Source organism: Oncorhynchus masou, unplaced genomic scaffold, assembly GCF_036934945.1.
Source record: "Oncorhynchus masou masou isolate Uvic2021 unplaced genomic scaffold, UVic_Omas_1.1 unplaced_scaffold_2658, whole genome shotgun sequence".
Lineage (NCBI taxonomy): Eukaryota > Metazoa > Chordata > Actinopteri > Salmoniformes > Salmonidae > Oncorhynchus > Oncorhynchus masou.
The window spans coordinates 15001-23031 of NW_027009093.1; the positions used below are offsets into that span (position 1 = coordinate 15001).

The 8031-nt window shown below is 52.6% G+C and overlaps 1 pseudogene; it reads left to right on the forward strand.

Moving 5' to 3' along the window:
- LOC135533779 (transducin-like enhancer protein 3-B) overlaps nucleotides 1-6717 on the forward strand; it is a 16303-nt pseudogene extending 9586 nt beyond the window's left edge.
- Nucleotides 6718-8031: the final 1314 nt, after the last annotated feature.

Sequence of the window (8031 nt, forward strand, 5' to 3'; positions counted from 1 at the left end):
TGAAGTCTAACACCCCCACACCTCGTAACGATGCCCCCACACCAGGCACCAGCACCACCCCTGGTCTACGGCCCATCATGGGCAAGCCCTCGGGCATGGAGGCACTGGGTGAGTCCACACACACACTCATACCCACATGTATACAAACACACTCGCCCGCTAACCACTTCCTTGTAGGTCTGCCCATTTGCCTATGACAGAATCAGTTGTTCTTACGGTCTCTCTCTCCTCCCTCCCTCTAGCTGCTCCAGCCCTGCGTACCCCTTTGTCCATAGCTGGCTCCTACGCCACGCCCTTCGCCATGATGGGCCACCACGAGATGAACGGCTCCCTGACCAGCCCCGGGGTCTACGCCGGCCTCCACATCTCCCCCCAGATGAGCGTGGCCGCTGCTGCGTACGGACGCTCGCCCATGGTACGCTCCCCTAAAACTCCCCCTTCACCTCACATACTCACATTCAGCCTCTCTTCCCTATACACCGTTACTAATACGAGAGTCACACAGGCTACAGTTACTAATACGACAGTCACACTGGCTACAGTTACTAATACGACAGTCACACAGGATACAGTTACTAATACGACACAGTCACACTGGCTACAGTTACTAATACGACACAGTCACACAGGATACAGTTACTAATACGACAGTCACACAGGCTACAGTTACTAATACGACAGTCACACAGGATACAGTTACTAATACGACAGTCACACAGGATACAGTTACTAATACGACACAGTCACACAGGATACAGTTACTAATACGACACAGTCACACAGGCTACAGTTACTAATACGACAGTCACACAGGATACAGTTACTAATACGACACAGTCACACAGGATACAGTTACTAATACGACACAGTCACACAGGATACAGTTACTAATACGACACAGTCACACAGGATACAGTTACTAATACGACACAGTCACACAGGATACAGTTACTAATACGACAGTCACACAGGCTACAGTTACTAATACGACAGTCACACAGGATACAGTTACTAATACGACAGTCACACAGGATACAGTTACTAATACGACACAGTCACACAGGCTACAGTTACTAATACGACAGTCACACAGGCTACAGTTACTAATACGACAGTCACACAGGATACAGTTACTAATACGACAGTCACACAGGATACAGTTACTAATACGACACAGTCACACAGGCTACAGTTACTAATACGACAGTCACACAGGATACAGTTACTAATACGACACAGTCACACAGGATACAGTTACTAATACGACACAGTCACACAGGATACAGTTACTAATACGACACAGTCACACAGGATACAGTTACTAATACGACAGTCACACAGGCTACAGTTACTAATACGACAGTCACACAGGCTACAGTTACTAATACGACAGTCACACAGGATACAGTTACTAATACGACAGTCACACAGGATACAGTTACTAATACGACACAGTCACACAGGCTACAGTTACTAATACGACAGTCACACAGGCTACAGTTACTAATACGACACAGTCACACAGGATACAGTTACTAATACGACAGTCACACAGGATACAGTTACTAATACGACAGTCACACAGGCTACCGTTACTAATACGACAGTCACACAGGCTACCGTTACTAATACGACAGTCACACAGGATACAGTTACTAATACGACACAGTCACACAGGCTACAGTTACTAATACGACACAGTCACACAGGCTACAGTTACTAATACGACAGTCACACAGGATACAGTTACTAATACGACACAGTCACACAGGCTACAGTTACTAATGGTAATATGACTAGCAGCCAGTTTACAATGAATTTCCTATTTCAATAATTCACTTTTTCAATATTTCTTTAGAAATACATAAAAAATAATTTCTCTCCTCTCTGTGTAAATTGTTAGCGAACTCCAAGGTTTCTATTGCCTAAGTCCACTGCTTTGATGTCTGGTGCTACAAGGGAGGGAAATAACAACCCTGTCAAAACACTTGTGTGTGTGTGTGAGTCTCCCAGGCTCTCATCACACAGGATAGCATTAGCAAGCTCCCCTTTTACAGCGTTACCGCAAACCAGGCTAAGGCTCTGCCTTTAAAGGAGTGTAGAATCCACAGCACTGTATGAAGTGATAGTAAGAATTCCCCTTGTGTCCCACATACTCATAACTGGTTCAATACGGAGCACGGGTCTCTACTAGTACTACTGAACTAAGTCAGGCTTCTGCCCCTGGTATCGTTTAATTAAGCAATAAGAGCCAAGAGGGTGTGGTATGTGGCCAATATACCACGGCTTAGGGCTGTTCTTATGAACGACGCAGCGCGGAGTGCCTGGATACAGCCCTTACTAATGGTATATTGGCCACATACCACAAACTCCCAAGGTGCCTTATTGCTATTAGAAACTGGTTACCAATGTAGTTGGAGAAGTAAAAACACATGTTGTCATAACCGTTGTTTACGGTCTGATATACCACGGCTGTCAGCGTTCAGGGCTCCAACCACTAGGCTACCCTGTCGCCCAACCGTTGTATACGGTCTGATATACCACGGCTGTCAGCGTTCAGGGCTCCAACCACTAGGCTACCCTGTCGCCCCAACCGTTGTATACGGTCTGATATACCACGGCTGTCAGCGTTCAGCGCTCCAACCACTAGGCTACCCTGCCGCCCCAACCGTTGTATACGGTCTGATATACCACGGCTGTCAGCGTTCAGGGCTCCAACCACTAGGCTACCCTGTCGCCCCAACCGTTGTATACGGTCTGATATACCACGGCTGTCAGCGTTCAGGACTCCAACCACTAGGCTACCCTGCCGCCCCAACCGTTGTATACGGTCTGATATACCACGGCTGTCAGCGTTCAGGACTCCAACCACTAGGCTACCCTGCCGCCCCAACCGTTGTATACGGTCTGATATACCACGGCTGTCAGCGTTCAGGACTCCAACCACTAGGCTACCCTGCCGCCCCAACCGTTGTATACGGTCTGATATACCACGGCTGTCAGCGTTCAGGACTCCAACCACTAGGCTACCCTGTCGCCCAACCGTTGTATACGGTCTGATATACCACGGCTGTCAGCGTTCAGGGCTCCAACCACTAGGCTACCCTGCCGCCCCAACCGTTGTATACGGTCTGATATACCACGGCTGTCAGCGTTCAGGGCTCCAACCACTAGGCTACCCTGCCGCCCCAACCGTTGTATACGGTCTGATATACCACGGCTGTCAGCGTTCAGCGCTCCAACCACTAGGCTACCCTGCCGCCCCAACCGTTGTATATGGTCTGATATACCACGGCTGTCAGCGTTCAGGGCTCCAACCACTAGGCTACCCTGTCGCCCCAACCGTTGTATACGGTCTGATATACCACGGCTGTCAGCGTTCAGCGCTCCAACCACTAGGCTACCCTGCCGCCCCAACCGTTGTATACGGTCTGATATACCACGGCTGTCAGCGTTCAGCGCTCCAACCACTAGGCTACCCTGTCGCCCCCAACCGTTGTATACGGTCTGATATACCACGGCTGTCAGCGTTCAGGGCTCCAACCACTAGGCTACCCTGCCGCCCCAACCGTTGTATACGGTCTGATATACCACGGCTGTCAGCGTTCAGCGCTCCAACCACTAGGCTACCCTGTCGCCCCAACCGTTGTATACGGTCTGATATACCACGGCTGTCAGCGTTCAGCGCTCCAACCACTAGGCTACCCTGCCGCCCCAACCGTTGTATACGGTCTAATATACCACGGCTGTCAGCGTTCAGGGCTCCAACCACTAGGCTACCCTGCCGCCCCAACCGTTGTATACGGTCTGATATACCACGGCTGTCAGCGTTCAGCGCTCCAACCACTAGGCTACCCTGCCGCCCCAACCGTTGTATACGGTCTGATATACCACGGCTGTCAGCGTTCAGCGCTCCAACCACTAGGCTACCCTGCCGCCCCAACCGTTGTATACGGTCTGATATACCACGGCTGTCAGCGTTCAGGGCTCCAACCACTAGGCTACCCTGCCGCCCCAACCGTTGTTTACGGTCTGATATACCACGGCTGTCAGCGTTCAGGGCTCCAACCACTAGGCTACCCTGTCGCCCCAACCGTTGTATACGGTCTGATATACCACGGCTGTCAGCGTTCAGGGCTCCAACCACTAGGCTACCCTGCCGCCCCAACCGTTGTATACGGTCTGATATACCACGGCTGTCAGCGTTCAGGGCTCCAACCACTAGGCTACCCTGTCGCCCCAACCGTTGTATACGGTCTGATATACCACGGCTGTCAGCGTTCAGGGCTCCAACCACTAGGCTACCCTGTCGCCCCAACCGTTGTATACGGTCTGATATACCACGGCTGTCAGCGTTCAGCGCTCCAACCACTAGGCTACCCTGCCCCCCAACCGTTGTATACGGTCTGATATACCACGGCTGTCAGCGTTCAGGGCTCCAACCACTAGGCTACCCTGTCGCCCCAACCGTTGGATACGGTCTGATATACCACGGCTGTCAGCGTTCAGGGCTCCAACCACTAGGCTACCCTGCCGCCCCAACCGTTGTATACGGTCTGATATACCACGGCTGTCAGCGTTCAGGGCTCCAACCACTAGACTACCCTGCCGCCCCAACCGTTGTATACGGTCTGATATACCACGGCTGTCAGCGTTCAGCGCTCCAACCACTAGGCTACCCTGCCGCCCCAACCGTTGTATACGGTCTGATATACCACGGCTGTCAGCGTTCAGCGCTCCAACCACTAGGCTACCCTGCCGCCCCAACCGCTGTATACGGTCTGATATACCACGGCTGTCAGCGTTCAGCGCTCCAACCACTAGGCTACCCTGCCGCCCCAACCGTTGTATACGGTCTGATATACCACGGCTGTCAGCGTTCAGGGCTCCAACCACTAGGCTACCCTGCCGCCCCAACCGTTGTTTACGGTCTGATATACCACGGCTGTCAGCGTTCAGGGCTCCAACCACTAGGCTACCCTGTCGCCCCAACCGTTGTATACGGTCTGATATACCACGGCTGTCAGCGTTCAGCGCTCCAACCACTAGGCTACCCTGCCGCCCCAACCGCTGTATACGGTCTGATATACCACGGCTGTCAGCGTTCAGGGCTCCAACCACTAGGCTACCCTGCCGCCCCAACCGTTGTATACGGTCTGATATACCACGGCTGTCAGCGTTCAGGGCTCCAACCACTAGGCTACCCTGCCCCCCAACCGTTGTATACGGTCTGATATACCACGGCTGTCAGCGTTCAGGGCTCCAACCACTAGGCTACCCTGCCGCCCCAACCGTTGTATACGGTCTGATATACCACGGCTGTCAGCGTTCAGGGCTCCAACCACTAGGCTACCCTGCCGCCCCCCAACCGTTGTATACGGTCTGATATACCACGGCTGTCAGCGTTCAGGGCTCCAACCACTAGGCTACCCTGCCGCCCCAACCGTTGTATACGGTCTGATATACCACGGCTGTCAGCGTTCAGCGCTCCAACCACTAGGCTACCCTGCCGCCCCAACCGTTGTATACTGTCTGATATACCACGGCTGTCAGCGTTCAGGGCTCCAACCACTAGGCTACCCTGTCGCCCCAACCGTTGTATACGGTCTGATATACCACGGCTGTCAGCGTTCAGGGCTCCAACCACTAGGCTACCCTGCCGCCCCAACCGTTGTATACGGTCTGAACCACCTAGTTTATAAATGCAAACAAGGCCTGCAGGAAATTAGCTTTAAAACAGCAACAAAAATCTCTGCCCAATGCAGAGAATTGCGAACAATGTAACTTAAAACTGCAAAACTATCTCTCTGCCAACAAGATGTGTGTGAACTGTTTTGGGTGGCATTGGGTTGTGAGGTGGGGGTTTTGCCACATAGGACATTTGTGTGATCGGACCTTCTGAAATAGTACTAGACTTCCCCTGTCTTATTTGACCCCACAGAGGCAGTGATGCTAAGTTTCCTGTTTGAACATTTGGCCTCGTTGGCTGCATGGAAAGGCTTTCCACTGTTTGTTCATGTTAACATGCAGTCTGTTCTCCCAGGCGGGGTTTGACCCTCACTCCCACATGCGACCAGGCCTGCAAGCCAGTCTCACATCCATCTCTGGAGGGAAACCGTAAGTCTCCAAACCCTCTCTTTGTTTAAACTGTTTATCACGAGAGCCTGAAAGTCACAGGTCAAGTCCAACGTTTTGGTTCCAGGTTTCATTTGGTCTCAAAACAACTGTCCTTTCTCCCCACGGTAGTGCCTACTCCTTTCACGTGAGCGCCGACGGCCAGATGCAGCCGGTGCCCTTTCCCCCGGACGCTCTCATAGGCCCGGCATCCCACGCCACGCCGCCAGATCAACACGCTGAGCCACGGCGAGGTGGTGTGCGCCGTCACCATCAGCAACCCCACGCGCCACGTCTACACCGGTGGCAAGGGCTGCGTTAAGATCTGGGACATCAGCCAGCCGGGCAGCAAGAGTCCCGTGTCCCAACTGGACTGCCTGGTAAGGAGACGTTAGCGTTTGGACACACCGACTCATTCACGGGTTTTTTGGTTACTCCATGATTCCATATGTGTTATTTCATAGTGTTGATGTCTTCACTATTATTCTACAATGTAGAGAATAGTCCAAATAAAGAAACCCCCTGTAATGAGTCGGTGTCCAGACTTCTGACTGCTGCTGTTTCAACTGGATCACTGTCACTGTGGATAAAGCCATCTGCTGAATGATCATATCATTGTTATAATGGTGTAAGGCATAACAACAGACAATGTGGGACGAAGGCTATAGGTTGGCTGGGCTGTATGCTTGCTAACAGGATAGCCACGCTGAACAAGCTAGCCTTGTATCCGAGATGAGACTGTGACGGTTATCATTAGACATGCACTGAGATATCAAGCCCTCTGATGGGCACAGAGGATGCTCTTCATAGGGCTGATGTATGACCAGGGATTTTCTCTGTGCTTGAATTAGACCATTTTCCTGTCCTGCTAAGCATTCAAAATGTTTCGTACTTTTGGGTGTCATGGAAAATGTATGGAGTAGAAAGTACGTTATTTTCATTAGGAGTATAGTGGAGTAGAAGTAAAAAAATATAAATAGTAAAGTACAGATGCCCCCAAAAAACAACTTACGTAGTACTTTAAAGTATTTTTTACTTAAGTACTTTACACCGCTGCCTTCAGCCCTCTGAACCCCACATCCGCCCTCTGAACCCCACATCCGCCCTCTGAACCCCACATCCACCCTCTGAACCCCCACATCCACCCTCTGAACCCCCACATCCACCCTCTGAACCCCACATCCGCCCTCTGAACCCCACATCCAGCCCTCTGAACCCCACATCCGCCCTCTGAACCCCACATCCGCCCTCTGAACCCCCACATCCATCCCTCTGAACCCCCACATCCATCCCTCTGAACCCCACATCCCCCCTCTGAACCCCACATCCGCCCTCTGAACCCCACATCCGCCCTCTGAACCCCACATCCGCCCCTCCCCCTCTGAACCCCCACATCCGCCCTCTGAACCCCACATCCGCCCCTCTGAACCCCACATCCATCCCTCTGAACCCCCACATCCAGCCCTCTGAACCCCCACATCCACCCTCTGAACCCCCACATCCACCCCTCTGAACCCCACATCCGCCCTCTGAACCCCACATCCTGAACCCACATCCCCTCTGAACCCCACATCCATCCCTCTGAACCCCACATCCATCCCTCTGAACCCCACATCCATCCCTCTGAACCCCCACATCCAGCCCTCTGAACCCCCACATCCAGCCCTCTGAACCCCCACATCCACCCTCTGAACCCCCACATCCACCCTCTGAACCCCCACATCCAGCCCTCTGAACCCCCACATCCAGCCCTCTGAACCCCCACATCCATCCCTCTGAACCCCACATCCTGCCCCTCTGAACCCCACATCCGCCCTCTGAACCCCCACATCCGCCCCTCTGAACCCCACATCCATCCCTCTGAACCCCCACATCATCCCTCTGAACCCCCACATCCGTCCCTCTGAACCCCCACAT